The sequence below is a fragment of the Thalassophryne amazonica genome, chromosome 6 (assembly GCF_902500255.1).
Source record: "Thalassophryne amazonica chromosome 6, fThaAma1.1, whole genome shotgun sequence".
Lineage (NCBI taxonomy): Eukaryota > Metazoa > Chordata > Actinopteri > Batrachoidiformes > Batrachoididae > Thalassophryne > Thalassophryne amazonica.
The window spans coordinates 87,860,983-87,880,960 of NC_047108.1; positions in this window are offsets into that span (position 1 = coordinate 87,860,983).

Here is a 19,978-nt window from a genome sequence, read left to right on the forward strand (position 1 = left end):
ATACAAAACAAGTAGCGACACTATTCTCACATCGATATGAAAATTGTTATTGCTTTAAGCCTCCAGTCTCACGGGTCTTCTCATAACAGCGTTCAACCCTGAACTGGTGTGCAGGTCACACCGCTCTTTGCTCAAGGCTGGACTGTTAATTAAAATGCACATCTGTGCTCAGCAAAAACATGGTCTTAGCAAAACAGTCTACACTCTCACTGAGCCAAAGTTCATCTGTTCATCTTCCTGTGTGAGCAGTTTAATGCTTACTTAAACAGTTCAGTGTATACAATTACTTTAGCAATTCAGCAATTAACTGAGAGTAATATTAAATGAAACACGTATATAAATGGGCAAATGGAGAATGAGATCAAAGACAAAATCAAAGACAGCAAATCAAAGTAAAGACATTAATAATTGATAATATATTGAAAATTCCTGTCAATGTCGAACAAGAACTCTGAGTTATGCTTGTTTGCTTTTCTGTTCAAATCAGAGTAATAGGTCTGCTTTGTAGCCAGTAGTGCATGCTTATACAACCCGTGGCAAAAATTATGGAATCACCGGCCTCAGAGGATGTTCATTCAGTTGTTTAATTTTGTAGAAAAAAAGCAGATCACAGACATGACACAAAACTAAAGTCATTTCAAATGGCAACTTTCTGGCTTTAAGAACACTATAAGAAATCAGGAAAAAAAAATTGTGGCAGTCAGTAACGGTTACTTTTTTAGACCAAGCAGAGGGAAAAAAATATGGAATCACTCAATTCTGAGGAAAAAATTATGGAATCATGAAAAACAAAAGAACGCTCCAACACATCACTAGTATTTTGTTGCGCCACCTCTGGCTTTTATAACAGCTTGCAGTCTCTGAGGCATGGACTTAATGAGTGACAAACAGTACTCTTCATCAGTCTGGCTCCAACTTTCTCTGATTGCTGTTGCCAGATCAGCTTTGCAGGTTGGAGCCTTGTCATGGACCATTTTCTTCAACTTCCACCAAAGATTTTCAATTGGATTAAGATCCAGACTATTTGCAGGCCATGACATTGACCCTATGTGTCTTTTTGCAAGGAATGTTTTCACAGTTTTGCTCTATGGCAAGATGCATTATCATCTTGAAAAATTATTTCATCATCCCCAAACATCCTTTCAATTGATGGGATAAGAAAAGTGTCCAAAATATCAACGTAAACTTGTGCATTTATTGATGATGTAATGACAGCCATCTCCCCAGTGCCTTTACCTGACATGCAGCCCCATATCATCAATGACTGTGGAAATTTACATGTTCTCTTCAGGCAGTCATCTTTATAAATCTCATTGGAAGGGCACCAAACAAAAGTTCCAGCATCATCACCTTGCCCAATGCAGATTCCAGATTCATCACTGAATATGACTTTCATCCAGTCATCCACGGTCCACGATTGCTTTTCCTTAGCCCATTGTAACCTTGTTTTTTTCTGTATAGGTGTTAATGATGGCTTTCATTTAGCTTTTCTGTATGTAAATCCCATTTCCTTTAGGCAGTTTCTTACAGTTCGGTCACAGACGTTGATTCCAGTTTCCTCCCATTCGTTCCTCATTTGTTTTGTTGTGCATTTTTTATTTTTGAGACATATTGCTTTAAGTTTTCTGTCTTGACGCTTTGATGTCTTCCTTGGTCTACCAGTATGTTTGCCTTTAACAACCTTCCCTGTTGTTTGTATTTGGTCCAGAGTTTAGACACAGCTGACTGTGAACAACCAACATCTTTTGCAACATTGCGTGATGATTTACCCTCTTTTAAGAGTTTGATAATCCTCTCCTTTGTTTCAATTGACATCTCTCGTGTTGGAGCCATGATTCATGTCAGTCCACTTGGTGCAACAGCTCTCCAAGGTGTGATCACTCATTTTTAGATGCAGACTAACGAGCAGATCTGATTTGATGCAGGTGTTAGTTTTGGGGATGAAAATTTACAGGGTGATTCCATAATTTATTCCTCAGAATTGAGTGAGTCCATATTTTTTTCCCTCTGCTTGGTCTAAAAAAGTAACCGTTACTGACTGCCACAATTTTTTTTCTTGATTTCTTATAGTGTTTCTTAAAGCCAGAAAGTTGCCATTTGAAATGACTTTAATTTTGTGTCATGTCTGTGATCTGCTTTTTTTCTACAAAATTAAACAACTGAATGAACATCCTCCGAGGCCAGTGATTCCATAATTTTTGCCAGGGGTGTAGTCTAAGATAGCATCACGCCATGCAAAGTGGAATACTTCTAATTTTGAACTACCCCATTTCCGTTCTAGACCTCTACCCTTATGCTCGAGGTCGCACAAGTAATCACTGAACCAAGGTGACTGTGTGACCGTGCTCTACATTGGGTAGTGTTTATAATGTAGGTAGCTGACATTTTTCAAGGGTGATAATAAAATATGCAAAGTTTCTATTATGATTTTAACTGAAACTGCATGAAATTAAAATGAGAAATTTTTGTGAATATTTGTTTTTATTATTTGGCAAATGTAGTTGACTTTATGTTTTACAAATGACAAGGTTGAGATATTTCATTGTTCAGAGCTTGTATGGTTACCAGGGACTGATTAATGGTGACATCAATGTCCACAATGTCCAAAAAAAAGCTTCTGTTTACGTTTTGCTTCTGGAAACACGAGTCCGACTTGTGGTTTTTGAACAGGCAATGTGTGTGACAACATAAATCGGGCGCTCTGAACTTTTACACCATGCGGTTCTGTGGTACAGTTTGAGCTGGAACCGAGTACAGTGATTGAAAATATCAGCCCAGCTGTCATGGACTGGGCTGTTTGGCTGGCTGTGTTTTCTGAGTTTCCCACCAGGTGCCGCGGAGCTGAACATCTGGAGACCTCACCTGCAGCTCGTTTTCTCCTGATCAGGAACCACACCTGCAGCTCGTTTCCACCTGATCAGGAGCTGCTGCATTTAAAGCCTGATTATGCAGTTGTTCATTGCCAGAGACTTGACATCTTGATATCTTGACATTTTGAGATCCGATGATGTTAAATGGATGCTGAAACCGACTCGTGGTTGACGATTATGTCTCTGGTGAAGAGGAGAAATTGCTGAGGAATCCTTGAGGTCTGCCGTCAGACAGCACACTTCCTGAGGTAATTCAGGTTCTCTAACTCTCATTATTAGAACCTGCAAATTTGGCGTTCCCTCGTGCCTTCCTGTTTGAGCTGCTATGAAATTTGTTTGATCAGCTTCTACCCGCAGCTTGCAGTTGGAACTTTCTGTTCTGCACCTGCCGGTGAGATGCCTGATCCTAAATTTAGCCTGGAAGTTTTTGCTGTGTAAATCTGTTGGCGTTATAGAGTGTTTGGACTCACCTCAGTCTCTCCTCCTCCTCAGAAACTCAGCTCCGTCGCGGTCACCTGGTGCCGGCTCTTCTCCTGGTCCAATTGACGCTGTGGCTTCTTGCTGTTCAACTGCCTGGAGCGGGCTGTGTCCTCCACTCCACAGACCGTTTGACATTATAATTTATTCTGCTCACTGTGTGTTATTAAATCTCAGTTATTCACTCCCTCCTTCTCTGCTTCTGTTGCGTTTGGGTCCGGTCAAACTCTGGGTCGGGCTTCAAACCCGCATCCAATCCATAACAGAAGTCTCTGGCCATAAAATGGACCCAGCGGAAGCAGAGTCGGTCCGGTTTCAGGGAAAGATGCAACGGGTGTTGGAATCAATCTGGGATCAATTGCAAACACTCTCTGCCCAGGTTGAACGTGCCAGCGCTCGCATGTCAGAGCTCGCAGCTCGAGTCGTGCCGCTCCCTGCTGTTCCAGCTGCGGCCCCGCCTCCTCCAGTGCAGATAGATTCCACATCCGTAGTTCCAGCTCCTGAACCTTTAATTAGTCACTTAGAGCCATATGCTGGTAGCATAGAAACCTACTCGTCATTTTTTGATGCAGTGTACATTGGTTTTCTCCCAGGCTCCACAGGGATTCCCCCATCCGACACTCTGGCTCCCCCTGCTGACGAGCCTAAGCAGCTCAGCAGGGCCAAATTATCGTCACCGTTCCAAAAAACCCCCCCAAAAATTCCTTTTCTGAACTTGACGATGTAGACCAATTATCACATAGTTTTTCATTGGTCTATTATCAGTTTATTTTGTAGTGTGGGGTGTTTTGGTGTTAGGGGTTAAATTTGTTGTTTTTGTTTGGTTTTGTGGCACGTTTGGTGGTCTCTGTGAGTGGACACACAGGCTGGCGGGAGCACAGCTCTTTGGACTCAGGTAAACTCATGTTTATTTACTGTGGGGTTTTTTTTTTTTCCTCTTTGCTCTTTCCTCCCCAGGGTTTGATTGTAAATGTCCTCTGGGGGATGATGGGCCGTTTTTTTTCGTTTTTTGTTTTTCCCCCAGGGTTTGATTGTAAATGTCCTCTGGGGGGCTTGGGGTCATTATTTTGTTTTTTGTTTTTTTTTTCCTCCCAGTTTCCGCCCCCAGGGTTTGATTGTGAATGTCCTCTGGGGGGGAAATGACTGTTTGGTCCTTCTAGCTGTGGGAGGCCGGGGCTGGGTCTGATTTAGTCATGGGGGTGTCTCCTGGGATTTGATTGTGATGTCCCCTGGGAGGAGTTGGATGCTCCCACAAATGACTTTAGACCTCAAATGTTCCTCGGCTGTGGTTATTACTCCCAGGGTTGATTGAGATGTCCTCTGGGGGGTGTTGGACCATGCATGTCATCCGGGGGGTGTTGGATTCCTTTTTGTTGGTTTATTTTTGGACTGTGTTTACGGGACTCTTTTGGGTGTTTGGACTGCATTTTTTTTTTCTCCCGGCGAACACTCCAGCCATGTCATGTTGTCTTCTCACTGGCCTGACCTGTGTTCCTGGGATGTGCCTTTCCCGTGGACCCAGGGGGGTTGCACCGCATGTTCTCCGCCGTGGACCCTCGATGGTCGCACCGCGTGTTCATCGCCGTGGACCCTGGAGGGATGTGCCCTTTCCTGTTTCAGGTCTGTATGGTCGCCAGGAGGCTCCCCGTGAGGGGGGGTATTGTCATGGACTGGGCTGTTTGGCTGGCTGTGTTTTCTGTGTTTCCCACCAGGTGGCGCGTGAGCGGAGCTGAGCATCTGGAGACCTCACCTGCAGCTCGTTTTCTCCTGATCAGGAACCACACCTGCAGCTCGTTTTCTCCTGATCAGGAACCACACCTGCAGCTCGTTTCCACCTGATCAGGAGCTGCTGCATTTGAAGCCTGATTATGCAGTTATTCATTGCCAGAGACTTGACATCTTGATATCTTGACATTTTGAGATCTGATGATGTTACATGGATGCTGAAGCCGACTCATGGTTGACGATTATGTCTCTGGTGAAGACGAGAAATTGCTGAGAACTCCTTGAGGTCTGCCGTCAGACAGCACACTTCCTGAGATAATTCAGGTTCTCTAACTCTCATTATTAGAGCCTGCAAATTTGGAATTCCTTCGCGCCTTCTTGTTTGAGCTGCTATGAAATTTGTTTGATCAGCTTCTACCCGCAGCTTGCAGTTGGAACTTTCTGTTCTGCACCTGCCGTGAGAGGATTTAGGATCAGGCATCTCAGGTGAGATGCCTGATCCTAAATTTAGCCTGGAAGTTTTTGCTGTGTAAATCTGTTGGCGTTATAGAGTGTTTGGACTCACCTCAGTCTCTTCTCCTCCTCAGAGACTCAGCTCCGTTGCGGTCACCTGGTGCCGGCTCTTCTCCTGGTCCAATTGACGCTGTGGCTTCTTGCTGTTCAACTGCCTGGAGCGGGCTGTGTCCTCCACTCCACAGACCGTTTGACATTATAATTTATTCTGCTCACTGTGTGTTATTAAATCTCAGTTATTCACTCCCTCCTTCTCTGCTTCTGTTGCGTTTGGGTCCGGTCAAACTCTGGGTCGGGCTTCAAACCCGCATCCAATCCATAACACCAGCTTCAGTTTGAATACTGCCATGAACACTACTGGCCAGTAGATGCAGTAGAGCCCGTAAAAACTTGCCAAAACAAAATTCCAGATAATCCGTGTTTGCTACATTTAAGATGCGTGGAATTGAATAAATGCAAACACGATAACGTCTATAAACCCAGAGAATATATTCACGAGAGTTTTAGGCACTAGAGTTTAATGCTGTTGTCCGTGGAGCCTGTTCAAATGCATTTCTCCTGTCGTGAACGTACTGAGATTACCCTATCGCCCATAATGCACCTGGACACAGCATGTCCACACTAAAACCTTAAAAATTAGCGCATTACTTTAAAACTAAATTATATATCTGATATTTTCACTTTATAAAACTTCAGATGTTAATTTAAATAACTTGTCCGAAATTTGTTTGGTTAAGATTTGAACCATAAGTTAAAAATGTATGCCCCTGGATGACTTGGGTGATATTGTCCGCGTATCAGTATGGGGTTAAGAGTTTTTCTTTGGTGACCAGTTCTCCTTTGCCTGCAGAGGATAGAGCGGTTTCTTCTAGAAGCAGCTCTCCTCTGTTTTGCAGAGGGTAGAACTACACATCTGCTATGAAACATTTAAAAGGTAGGTGCTCAACTGTTTTTAAATTTTATAAATGTTTGTAGCTGTTCAGCTTTATTTACCACGTTATTGGTCTAAAAATTATTGGACAAAAATTTATAGATTTATATAAGATAATTAGTCCGATAATGGTTTTTAAAGTTATCTAAAAAGATAATCCGATAATGAAAACATTATCTTAAATAATTATCGGATTATCGGAACTGTGCCCACCACTGCATGATATAAGCATTTGGTCACCTACCAACCAGCAAGAATTCTGGCAGACCTGAGATTCTCACAGACCTGTTAGTTTTTCTTTAAGAAGCCCTCCTATTCAGCACTCTTCCTGTATTAATTGCACCTGTTTGAACTCATTACCTGTCTAAAAGACACCTGGCCACTCACTCCAGTCACACTCCAACCTATCCACCATGGCCAAGACCCAAGAGCTGTATGAGGACACCAGGGACAAAACTGTAGACCTGCACAAGGCTAGGATGGGCTACAGGACAACAGGCAAGCAGCTTGGTAGAAGACAACAACTGTTGGAGTAATTATTAGAAAATGGAAGAAACATAAGATGACTGTCAATCTTCCTTGGTCTGGGGCTCCATGCAAGATCTCGTCTCGTGGGATAAGGATGAGTCTGACAAAGCCCAGAACTACACGCGAGGACCTGGTCAATGACCTAAAGAGAGCTGGGACCACAGTTGCAAAGATTACATTAGTAAGACTCTATGCCGTCATGGTTCAAAATCCTGTGTTAAGGTTTTTAATGACATTTTCTCACATGTGACGTTGAGAACTCTGTTATCTTGGTTTTGCTCGATTTAACGGCTGCTTTCGATACAGGTGACCACAGTATTTTATTGTCTTGACAACATCACTTGGTGGGCATTGGTGGTATTGTGCTTGAGTGGTTCTGGTCCTATCTGACAGACAGGACATTTTCTGTGAATATCTGTGGCTTCAAACCTTCTGTAGTCTTTTTGTCATGTGGTGTTCCACAGGGCTCTATCTTGGGGCCTTTGTTGTTCTCTCTATATTTATTGCCTGGGGACTGTTTTTAGAAGACATGGGATTTTATTCCACTACTATGCAGATGATTGCCAGATTTATTTGCCTGTGACTCAGAGGGCTGGTCAGTCATTGAAACGGCTCCTGGCATCTTTTCACCTTTTTCGAGGATATTAAAGCCTGGCTTGCCTTGAATTTTCTGTTTTAATGCAAATTAAACAGAGGTGGCGGTTTTTGGACCTCATAGTCTTTGTGAGCCCTTCTCTGTCAATTTGGGACCCCTGGAAACATATTTTAAACCGGTTATTCTTAATCTTGGTTTTAAAATGGTTGGTGATCTTAAATTGGACAGTCAAATTGCAGCAGTGGTGAAATCTGGTTTTTATCATTTGAGGCGTTTGGCAACAGTGAAACTTTTTTTTCCGGGCAATATTTTGAGTTGGTTATTTATGCTTTTGTGTCATCTCATCTGGATTACTGCAATTCACTCTACATGGGATTAAATCATGCATGAATCTCCAGTCTGTAGTTCTCTAGAATGCTGTGACAAGGCCTTCGACAGGGGCTCGGAGGAGGGAGCATATGACTCCTGTCCTGGCCACACTTCACTAGTTGTCGGTTCATTTTCGGGATCATTTTAAAATTCTTATGTTCATTTTTAAGTCCCTCCATGATCTAGCTCCATCGTGCTTCTCTGGGTTTCTTCAGCCTTATGTACCTAGTCGGTCCTTCAGGTCGGCTGACCTGCTGCTCCTGCATGTGCCTAGTTCAAAAGGAAAGCTCAGGGAGGACAGGGCTTTTTAGTTATTGCTCCAAAACTGTGGAACAGCTTGCCTCTGGGTGTTAGGGAGACACCCTCATTGGTCATTTTTAAAGTTCATTTAAAAACGTATCATTTTTTCCTTGGCTTTTGACACCAACAAGGCTTAAGTTGGTCATTTTTAGTTGCATTTTAGTGGTTCTTTTTATTTTATTGTGTTTTAATTTGTATTATGTTTTTGGTGTAGAGCACCTTGTGTCAGTACTGGCTGTTTTAAGGTGCTTTATAAATAAGTTTGGTATGGTACCGATGATCAAGCACTTGGTGAGAGTGGGAAGGAAAAACTCTTGACTGATTTAAGCTGAGTGATTTCATGTACAGTTCTGTTGCAGACACCCAGTTCTCTGGCCTCTGTACTGGATTGCAACCCAGTCTCACGACAGGTCATGGGACTGGGGAACGAAAAGTACATTAATCTATGGGTTTGTGCTGGGATTACGACAATGGGGCGCTTTTTATAACAGGGGCACAAATTCATTTTGTGAAGGTGGCCACAAAATGTGGGGTGAAAGGAGGGGGTCTGCGGGGGTTATGGTTAACACACTGGGGGAGGGTACACACTTACACTATGGTTAGAGTTAGGAGGAGGGTATACGTAGCAAAATTTTAAAAAGAGCCACGAAACGCAGGCGCTAAACGTGACAGGGGCACGACAAAAAACAAACAAACAAAAAAAAAACATGAGACCAGGCTGTGGCTTGTTCTCCAAAGCTAAGTCTAAATACAGGAAATCAGGAAAAGCATAGAATTCAGTTTGTTGAATTTTAAGTGCACGGTCACGGGAGTCAAATCTATCTTAAACAGAAAGCATAACATTTATGTACATTCAAACTAAAATAAAACAATGACATATCGATCTACGACAAATGTTTTACCTGTGTGCTAAGTAGTACAGTTCACTGGGCACTCCTGCTGGACATGACAGTGTTAAGGAAGGGCGAATCCTTTGACCGTTCCACAGTCTCACACACTCATCTAAGTACCTCTGAACCACATCACCACAGCAAAATCTGAGGAGGCACTGATGCTTGTAGCTTCTACTGAAGTATTTAACTCCATCCAGAACTGAGACCTATAGAAAAGCAAATATAATCTTAACTAGAGCACCATGCTCGTAGAGCACAAACCTCTGCCAACACTAGTTTCCAATTCCACAAATTTTTACCTGGGATCATAAGATAAAACAAAATACAAAATATAGATCAAAAGGGCTTTTCAATGTTAAAATCAAATATCCACTAAATCAGCAATTCAGATCAGATGTGGATCAAACTTAGTCTGTTCACCAAGAGTGCCAGTTTGCACCGGATTGTCACAAATGAGAGTGACTGAGGCACTGTGGCTTGAGATATAATGCAAGATGAACACCAAATGGGCTTTTCAATATTAAATTCAAATGTCCACAGAATCCACAATCAGGATCAGATCAAGATCAAACTTTGTCAGGCGATAGTGAGTGCCAGTCTGCACCTCACTTTCAAATATGAGAGTGATTTGGGCAGCTTTGGTTAAGATATAATGTAAAATATACATTAAATTGGGTTTTCAATGTTAAATTTAAATAAATTAAATAATAAAGATATTAAAACATTATATGACTTCATTTCAGACTGTTCAGTTGATGCATAACGCGCAAAATAAACAATTACCTTTCAGAATTCAAGAATATTTTCTGCAGAGAGAAGGAATGTATAATTTAAGGGGTTTGTAGTATTTTAAAATTGCTGGCACTGGTTGACTAGGAGGTGCTCTTGTGTCTCCATTTGTGGTCCATATATATATATATATATATATATATATATATATATATATATATATATATATATATATATATATATATATATATATATACGAGGTCTATTAGATAAGAAACCGACACTTTTATTTTTTTTTTTAACTATATGGATTTGAATGACGTGCGATTACACCAGTCATGCTTGAACCCTCGTGCGCATGCATGAGTTTTTTCACGCGTGACGGTGACGTCATTTCCCTGTGGGCAGGCCTTGAGTGAGATGTGGTTCAGCCCTCTCGGCTGAATTCCTTTGTTTCACACGCTGCTCAAGACGGCGCGTGTTGCTTTATCAAAATTTTTTCTGGACCTGTGAGGAATATCCGAGTGGACACTATTCGAGAAATTTAGCTGGTTTTCGGTGAAAAGTTTAACGGCTGATGAGAGATTATGGGGTGTTGTGTGTATATATATATATATATATATATATATATGAGGTCTGTTAGAAAAGTATCGGACCTTTTTCATTTTTTTCAAAAACCTGATGGATTTGAATCACGTGTGCTTGCATGAGCCAACCTTGAACCTTTGTGCGCATGCGTGATTTTTTTCACGCCTGTCGATTGTGTCATTTGCTTGTAAGCAGCCTTTGTGTGAGGATGGGTGGAGTCTCTCGTCGTTTTTTCTTTGCAAGGAAATGGCAGAACGATTGGAGCAGCGTGACTGCATCAAATTTTGCCACAAACTGGGCAATAGCCAGGTGGAAACCATTCGGATTGTTCAGACGGCTTTCGGTGACGATCCTCTGGGCATCACACAGATTAAGGAGCGGTACAACCGGTTTAAAGACATCCGCAAAACGGTGGCGGGCACGCCGCGTTCTGATCGGCATCAACGGCGAAATTCATCGGCTGATGGCGCAGCAACAGCGCCTCCGTGATGAAGTCTCACAGGACATGTTGTAACATGCCCAGCTCGTCAACCATTCGTAACAAACAACAACAACAAAAAAACATTTCCAAGGATTTTTCTTCACACGTGTGGTTTCTGCACTGATCTGTGGTTCAAATCCCCGCCTGACTGGAAAATCACTAAGGGCCCTTGGGCAAGGTCTTTAATCCCCTAATGCTCCCGGTGTGTAGTGAGCGCCTTGTATGGCAGCACCCTGACATAGGGGTGAATGTGAGGCATAATTGTAAAGCACTTTGAGCGTCTGATGCAGATGGAAAAGCACTTTATAAATGCAGTCCATTTACCATTTGTACAGATCAGTGGTTTCTACAACTAGTCTTCTGTGTTATGGCCCGACGCATCGTTCCTATCGGACAGGGCGAAGCTGCGTCACAGCTCAGAGTGTCAAAAGTTCAAAAGTCAACTTGAAAAGTAAAAGGAAAAAAACAACTCACATTTGCGTCCTGACAGTCCTCAGTGTCCATCTGATACTTTATCAGTGTTCAACAAGTTCAGCAGCACAGTGAACGTGAATGAAGACGGAAGCTCTTTAAGACGTGCTCCTAAATGTTATGAGTGTGCACGTCGCTCGTGCGCGCGCCATCTCTCGCTCCATTTTGCAGACAAACGATCACAGGACAATTTGTTTTTTTCTTTTTGTTAATCAGATGACAGATCGTCGTCCTGAAGACTTGGTCAGCACCGGGTCCTGCTGCGCACGGAAGGATGACTGAGCAAGAGTTTCGGTGGGAAAGTGTCCATCATCCTCTTGTCATTACTTCGGTAAAGTTAGAAAGATATTCAGTGTTATGAGAGCAGTTAATACTGAGGAGTCTTCCCCTTTAAGAGAGAGAGCTCTGCGTGCTGTGATGACGTCAGTGTGTGTGTGTGTGTGTGTGGCGGGCTGAGTGGGAGGAGGAGAGAGAGACAAATGTCAAAAAGAAAGTGTGACTTTGCGGAAGAAGTGTTCGGTTAATAACTGCTGTAATAAAAATAAGACTTAGAAGGGTAAAGTGTGTCTGTCCGTCTGTTCACTGGCTGCCGTGCAGAGTCAATCGGGTTGTTGAACCTGAAGCTAGTTCAGCCCTGGAGGACAACTGAATGTTTTCCCCTACGCTCCTGAACCACGGTCCAGGGGCCAAGTAGTAAAGTTCAACATTGGCGACCACGAAGGGACCTTGGAGTTACATAAGACAGCAGTGGTGAGCAATGGACAGCAAATTGATACGGACAATAATTGCTATCTGACTAGCAAGCCCAAGATGCTAAGTAAAATAGCAGCCGCTAGCTGCCGGCCTGCTGATGCAAACACAAATCGCATTACTGGGGATGAAATGAATTATTCCAACCCATTCATGATGGGGACTGCAGTTGGAGGACAGCAATAGGATAATGTAGTTGAGCTGAATGAGAGACCTGGAAGTGTGAATCCCTTTCTCTGTGAAGAGGAGCCATTTGAAATGAGGTAAGGAGGGACACAAAGTCCACATGTGTCCCAGTTTTCAAGCACAAACCCCTTCGCTGACAAAAAGTACTGTTTCCATGACTGTGATATATGGAATAAAGCACCATGTCACCATGCATATAACCACCAAATGCAGCATGCAGCTACGCCTTCTGCTGCCTATGCAAACCCTTTCTCTTCTGCCCATATAGGGAGGTTCTGCCAGTGTACACCAGTTTCTTGTAACCCCCCATGCCCCACAGGCCCAGGGCCACAGGCCCTATACTGTAACATACCACTGGACTTTAACTGTGAACATTCACCAGAGCAAAAGCCCAGTCAGACTGTGCAGTTAAAGAGCCTTTCCCCCAAATCTGTGTGGCCAAAATCATGTACACATCAGTCTCGGCGTGCACATCACCAGGTTTCATCAGAAAGTGAGGATGATTGCGATCAGAGAGAACGAGTTCCAACCTTACGTCCCGGTCAATATGATGGCACCACCCCATGGAAAGAGTTCCTGCACCGGTTTGAAAGTTGTGCTAAAGCGAATTACTGGTCAGACCCCATTCCTACCAGGCTGCTCAAGGAAGCCCTACCATTATTTAATGCTTCGATCTTAAATATGATCAATCTATCTTTATTAGTTGGCTATGTACCACAGGCTTTTAAGGTGGCAGTAATTAAACCATTACTTAAAAAGCCATCACTTGACCCAGCTATCTTAGCTAATTATAGGCCAATCTCCAACCTTCCTTTTCTCTCAAAAATTCTTGAAAGGGTAGTTGTAAAACAGCTAACTGATCATCTGCAGAGGAATGGTCTATTTGAAGAGTTTCAGTCAGGTTTTAGAATTCATCATAGTACAGAAACAGCATTAGTGAAGGTTACAAATGATCTTCTTATGGCCTCAGACAGTGGACTCATCTCTGTGCTTGTTCTGTTAGACCTCAGTGCTGCTTTTGATACTGTTGACCATAAAATTTTATTACAGAGATTAGAGCATGCCATAGGTATTAAAGGCACTGCGCTGCAGTGGTTTGAATAATATTTATCTAATAGATTACAATTTGTTCATGTAAATGGGGAATCTTCTTCACAGACTAAGGTTAATTATGGAGTTCCACAAGGTTCTGTGCTAGGACCAATTTTATTCACTTTATGCATGCTTCCCTTAGGCAGTATTATTGGACAGCATTGCTTAAATTTTCATTGTTACGCAGATGATACCCAGCTTTATCTATCCATGAAGCCAGAGGACACACACCAATTAGCTAAACTGCAGGATTGTTTTACAGACATAAAGACATGGATGACCTCTAATTTCCTGCTTTTAAACTCAGATAAAACTGAAGTTATTGTACTTGGCCCCACAAATCTTAGAAACATGGTATCTAACCAGATCCTTACTCTAGATGGCATTACCCTGACCTCTAGTAATACTGAGAGAACTCTTGGAGTCATTTTTGATCAGGATATGTCATTCAAAGCGCATATTAAACAAATATGTAGGACTGCTTTTTTGCATTTACGCAATATCTCTAAAATTAGAAAGGTCTTGTCTCAGAGTGATGCTGAAAAACTAATTCATGCATTTATTTCCTCTAGGCTGGACTATTGTAATTCATTATTATCAGGTTGTCCTAAAAGTTCCCTGAAAAGCCTTCAGTTAATTCAAAATGCTGCAGCTAGAGTACTGACGGGGACTAGAAGGAGAGAGCATATCTCACCCATATTGGCCTCTCTTCATTGGCTTCCTGTTAATTCTAGAATAGAATTTAAAATTCTTCTTCTTACTTATAAGGTTTTGAATAATCAGGTCCCATCTTATCTTAGGGACCTCATAGTACCATATCACCCCAATAGAGCGCTTCGCTCTCAGACTGCAGGCTTACTTGTAGTTCCTAGGGTTTGTAAGAGTAGAATGGGAGGCAGAGCCTTCAGCTTTCAGGCTCCTCTCCTGTGGAACCAGCTCCCAATTCGGATCAGGGAGACAGACACCCTCTCTACTTTTAAGATTAAGCTTAAAACTTTCCTTTTTGCTAAAGCTTATAGTTAGGGCTGGATCAGGTGACCCTGAACCATCCCTTAGTTATGCTGCTATAGACTTAGACTGCTGGGGGGTTCCCATGATGCACTGAGTGTTTCTTTCTCTTTTTGCTCTGTATGCACCACTCTGCATTTAATCATTAGTGATTGATCTCTGCTCCCCTCCATAGCATGTCTTTTTCTTGGTTCTCTCCCTCAGCCCCAACCAGTCCCAGCAGAAGACTGCCCCTCCCTGAGCCTGGTTCTGCTGGAGGTTTCTTCCTGTTAAAAGGGAGTTTTTCCTTCCCACTGTCGCCAAGTGCTTGCTCACAGGGGGTCGTTTTGACCGTTGGGGTTTTTACGTAATTATTGTATGGCCTTGCCTTACAATATAAAGCGCCTTGTGGCAACTGTTTGTTGTGATTTGGCGCTATATAAATAAAATTGATGAATTGATGGTTGATGAGAAAAGACTAAAGCCAACCAGCTAAAATTTTGCCTGGTGGGTGCAGCAGGAGCAGTAGTACACAGACATCCCCGCTCATCACAGTGGGATTACTGCCGCTTGGTGGAGGAAATGGAGACTGCTTATGGCCCTTCTTCAGAGCACGCAGCTACAGTGGCTGTCGAGCTGAGACGGCGGATCCGCAAATCGGGTGAGGCTCTTCATGTCTTGAGGAATGACATTTATGAGAAAGTGTCTGTAGCTTACAGCAAACAGGACTGAGTAATTTTAAAAAAAATTGGAGAATTTTTTATTGTTAACAATAAAAAAATTCTCCAAATTTTTTTTAAATGACTTTTCCCAAAGTGAGTGCTGTAGTATAATCTGCAGGACACCCCTGTTGTCTGCAGTAATTTTTATGTCACTACACTTTATGACTTTGATGCTATTGAAAATTTAAAAAATAAAAAATTCTGCAAAGTTTTTCATAATGGCATTTTCCCAAACTGACCTCTGTAATATAATCAACAGGACACTGCTGTTGTGTGCAGTGAATTTTGTGTCACTACACCTTATGACTTCGATGCTATTGAAAATTTAAACAATAAAAAATTCTCCAGCTTTTTTTAAAATGACTTTTTTCCCAAAGTGAGTGTTGTAGTATAATCTGCAGGATACCCCTGTTGTGTGCAGTAAATTTTGTGTCACTACACCTTGTGAGTTTGATGCTATTGAAAATATAAACAATCAAAAATTGTCCAAAACATTTTTTTTAATGACTTTTTTCCAAACCGAGTGCTGTAGCATAATCTACAGGACACGGGACATTGTGTGCAGTGAATCTGGTGACACCACATCTTGTGACTTTTGTCGCGGCTCGTCTTTAGTCTTCTCAGGATGTCGTCTTTTAGATAACACAAACTAATTGCAAGTGATATGCTAGAAAATGACACAACACTTTAGAATAATTCAGCCTTAAGCAAGATAAAATGCACAGAGTTTTTAAGTTTATTTAAGCCTTCGACACAAAGCTTAGACAAACTGAGTCCTCTAGAGAGACTGAATAAGTGACAACCGCGCTCATCTATTTATTGGAGACCCGCGGGCATCGCTCCTCCTTCAACTTTTTTATTTATTTCATTCCTAAGACATGGTTTTCTATTGGAAGCGTCCTCTAGTGAACCCTAAGCAGGTGTTAGGCCATTATTTCAATGTGACAAACGCTCCCATTAAAACGTGAAGGATTTACAACTGATTTTTTTAAAAGACCTTCAGCCACAGGTGCAGCTGGCCTGAGGCCCCCTCCGCACGTGGCCTCAGCCACACGTGCAGCTGGCCTGAGGCCCCGGCACATGGCCTGCGGGAAAGCACCTAAAAGGCCTTGGAAAGCCCCTGACAGACTGAATGACTAATAAAGCCCTTTTTTTGGGTTGAACACCTGCTAGTTCAACCAGAGGACATACAGTTCGGATCAGGACACTTGATAGTTCATCACAGTTCAAATATGGACCTAAAAATTCTTCTACACTTTGATGCTATTGAAAATTTAAAAAATAAAAAATTCTGCAAAGTTTTTCATAATGGCATTTTTCCAAACTGAGCTCTGTAGTATAATCAGCAGGACCCCACTGATGTGTGGAGTGAATGTGGTGTCTTTTTTTTTTCCGTGTTTGCACTTTGTAGACGGTCCCTAAGCTTCCGTTTCTCTGCCGGCTGCCCGTTCAGATCAGCGGGGTTTTTTTTTCAGCTCAGAGGATGGCTCATATGGATAAAAGTAAGGTTGTAGCTCGTTGTCTACCTTCCTGAGGTTAGAAACTAGTGGTGTTTGTCTTTCTACAACATTTTTCTTAAGATCTATTGAGCCGTGAAGTTCGAATCTGTGAATATCTTTCTAACTTTGTCACATAATTCCACCGAGGCGTCAGGCTGAGTGTGTAAACACACAAACAGCAGTTCTGCGAAAGAAACTTTGCGTGCGTAACTCCCCCACCTCTGTCCGGTTAAACTCATGTTTTTCTTTTGTTCAGTTTAAAAAAAAAAGATTGGGTTGAACTTTGACCGCGTCCACCTGCCGTCAAGCGGCAATGCGCGCTCCCGTCGGAAGCGTCGCATCAAAAGCCGAGCTAAAGCGACGCTTCTGACGAAAGCAACGCATCTCACGCCTCTGACGCTTCCGACACGTGAAAGGCCCATTAATCTGCAATAATGAGCCTGAAATAGCGCTGATCAAAATAATGAGGATAAAATCTATATGGGATTTTGAACTCAAACGATGTCCAAATATCAATCAGTTTAAAAATCAATCTAAGAGAAATGATGTTTTCAAGATATGTATCTAATGAAGTACGATGAGTTTTGTGTTGTCAGTTGTAATTGTGAACTTGTACAGTAACATTCATTTGTGTATGTGCATGTATGTATATATATATGTGTGTGTGTGTGTGTAATTATGTATGTGTATGTTGGTGTGTGTATACATGTATACTGTATATGTATGTAAATACGAGGTCTGTCAATAAAATATAGGTCCTTTTTATTTTTCCAAAATCTATATGGATTGCATTCATATGTTTTTACGTCAGACATGCTTGAACCCTCGTGCGCATGCGTGAGTTTTTCCACGCCCGTCGGTGACGTCATCTGCCTGTGAGCACTCCTTGTGGGAGGAGTCTTCCAGCCCCTCGTCGGAATTCCTTTCTCTGAGAAGTTGCTGAGAGACTGGCGCTTTGTTTGATCAAAATTTTTTCTAAACCTGTGAGGCACATCGAAGTGGACACGGTTCGAAAAATTAAGCTGGTTTTCGGTGAAAATTTTAACGGCTGATGAGAGATTTTGAGGTGATACTGTCGCTTTAAGGACTTCCCACGGTGCGAGACGTCGCGCAGCGCTCTCAGGCGCCGTCGTCAGCCTGTTTCAAGCTGAAAACCTCCACATTTCAGGCTCTATTGATCCAGGACGTCGTGAGAGAACAGAGAAGTTTCAGAAGAAGTCGGTTTCAGCATTTTATCTGGATATTCCACTGTTAAAGGAGATTTTTTTAATGAAAGACGTGCGGACGGATTGCAGCTTCGGCTCGCAGCCGCTGCGACGCTCCGCCACAGGAAAAACACCTCTGTTGGAAGCCTTAAGGACAAGTTGGAACATGTCCAGCTGTTAAACAATTTCTCATATACTCACTCCACTGAAAGCCATCAAAAGCTGCCTAGATTTTACAAATGATTATCAACACGCTGGCTGCGTCCCGACGCGCGGACCCGTCCGCACGTCTTTCATTAAAAAAATCTCCTTTAACAGTGGAATATCCGGATAAAATGCTGAAACCGTTACTTTATTAACAGCCCTCGTATGTATGTAGACGAAGACATGGTGTTCACTTGATATGTTTATGATAATGGATTTGAGTTTGTGTTGTTAAATGTGTTTGTAGTGTGGCCCAAGCAGAGGGTCACCCCTTAGAGTCTGGTCTGCTTGAGGTTTCTTCCTCAATACATCAGAGGGAGTTTTTCCTTACCACTGTCGCCTGTGTGCTTCCTCTGGGGGTTGGTACACACACATATACACTCGAGGTCTGTCCATAATGTAACGGTCCTTTTTATTTTTTTCAAAAATTATATGGATTTCATTCATATGTTTTTATGTCAGACATGCTTGAACCCTCGTGCACATGCGTGACTTTTTCCACGCCTGTTGGTGACGTCATTCGCCTGTGAGCACGCCTTGGGAAGTAGTGGTCCCGCCCCCTCGTCGGATTTTCATTGTCTGGAAATGCCGGAATGAAAAGGACTTTTTTTCCATCAGAATTTTTTCAGAAGTTGTTAGAGACTGGCACCTGGAAACCATTCGAAAAATTTATCTGGCTTTCGGTGAAAATTTTACAGGCTTCACAGAGAATAAGGACTTTAACTACAGCTTTAAGGACCCCTTTAAGGACGGTCGGCGCGCCACGCTCCGACGACAAGGCACAAACCACTGGATCATTTCTAAGCTGATGGCTCTGTGGATACGAGACCATCATGTGTTCTTTCTCTGGTTATCACAAGAGCTGGACATCCCACCCGGAAACTGAACATTCTTTGAATGTTCATTGAACGTTTGCATGAGAACACTTGCAAACATGGCATGAACATCATATGAACAAAGTGAGGACAGGTAATGTTTGCATGCAAACATTCAATGAACATTCTACAAATGTTCACCAATGCTCACAAACATCATATGAACAGTTGAACCAGAACATTAAATGAACATTTGTAGAATGTTCGAATGCTATTACCTGTCCTCATTTTTTGTTCATGTGCTGTTCGTGTAATGTTCCTGCTCAATATATCTATAATTTTTTTTTGTGATTTTTCCTACTGAGAACTAAAAATGACGTAAAACAAACTATCAATGTTTTAAAATTCAACAGGTTTTATTCAAATAGTAACTTGCAATGTATTTATGGAATTCACATATAAAATCAATAAGGCAGAAACTTTTGAAATGATGGAAAAAAAAAAACAATGATGGAATTTATCTTTACAGAATTAAACATCATGCTCAAAAATAAAAAAATAAAAAAAAGCACAAAATGAAAAATTTTCAACTTTACAAAAGATTTCTTACATGGCATACCACCAACACTACTCCAAAAGATGTTCAGACAAAATAAGAATAAATCTTCGAGAAATAATAATGAAACCAAAAAAAAAGAAAAGAAATTCATCTATTGATCTACAACCAACTACACATTTTAGGAGCAAAAATAAATTCAGCTTACATCTGCATACAGTTAATAGTTTATGATATTTAAGAGCAAAACTGTGGACAGTTTTAAAACAAACATTACTCTCAATAAATTCCCTGAGAAAATTCCTATGAAAAAATATTAATATAAAGTTTTTAGTCACAGATTTTATTTTTTTTTTTTTTTTTTTACCAGAATGAGTATGTTGCATTTTACATACAGAAATGATTGTATCCAGGTCTTACAATTATATTGTGTTAATGTACATGTTTTACCCTGGATAATTATAATATCATGCCTCACTGCAAACATGAATT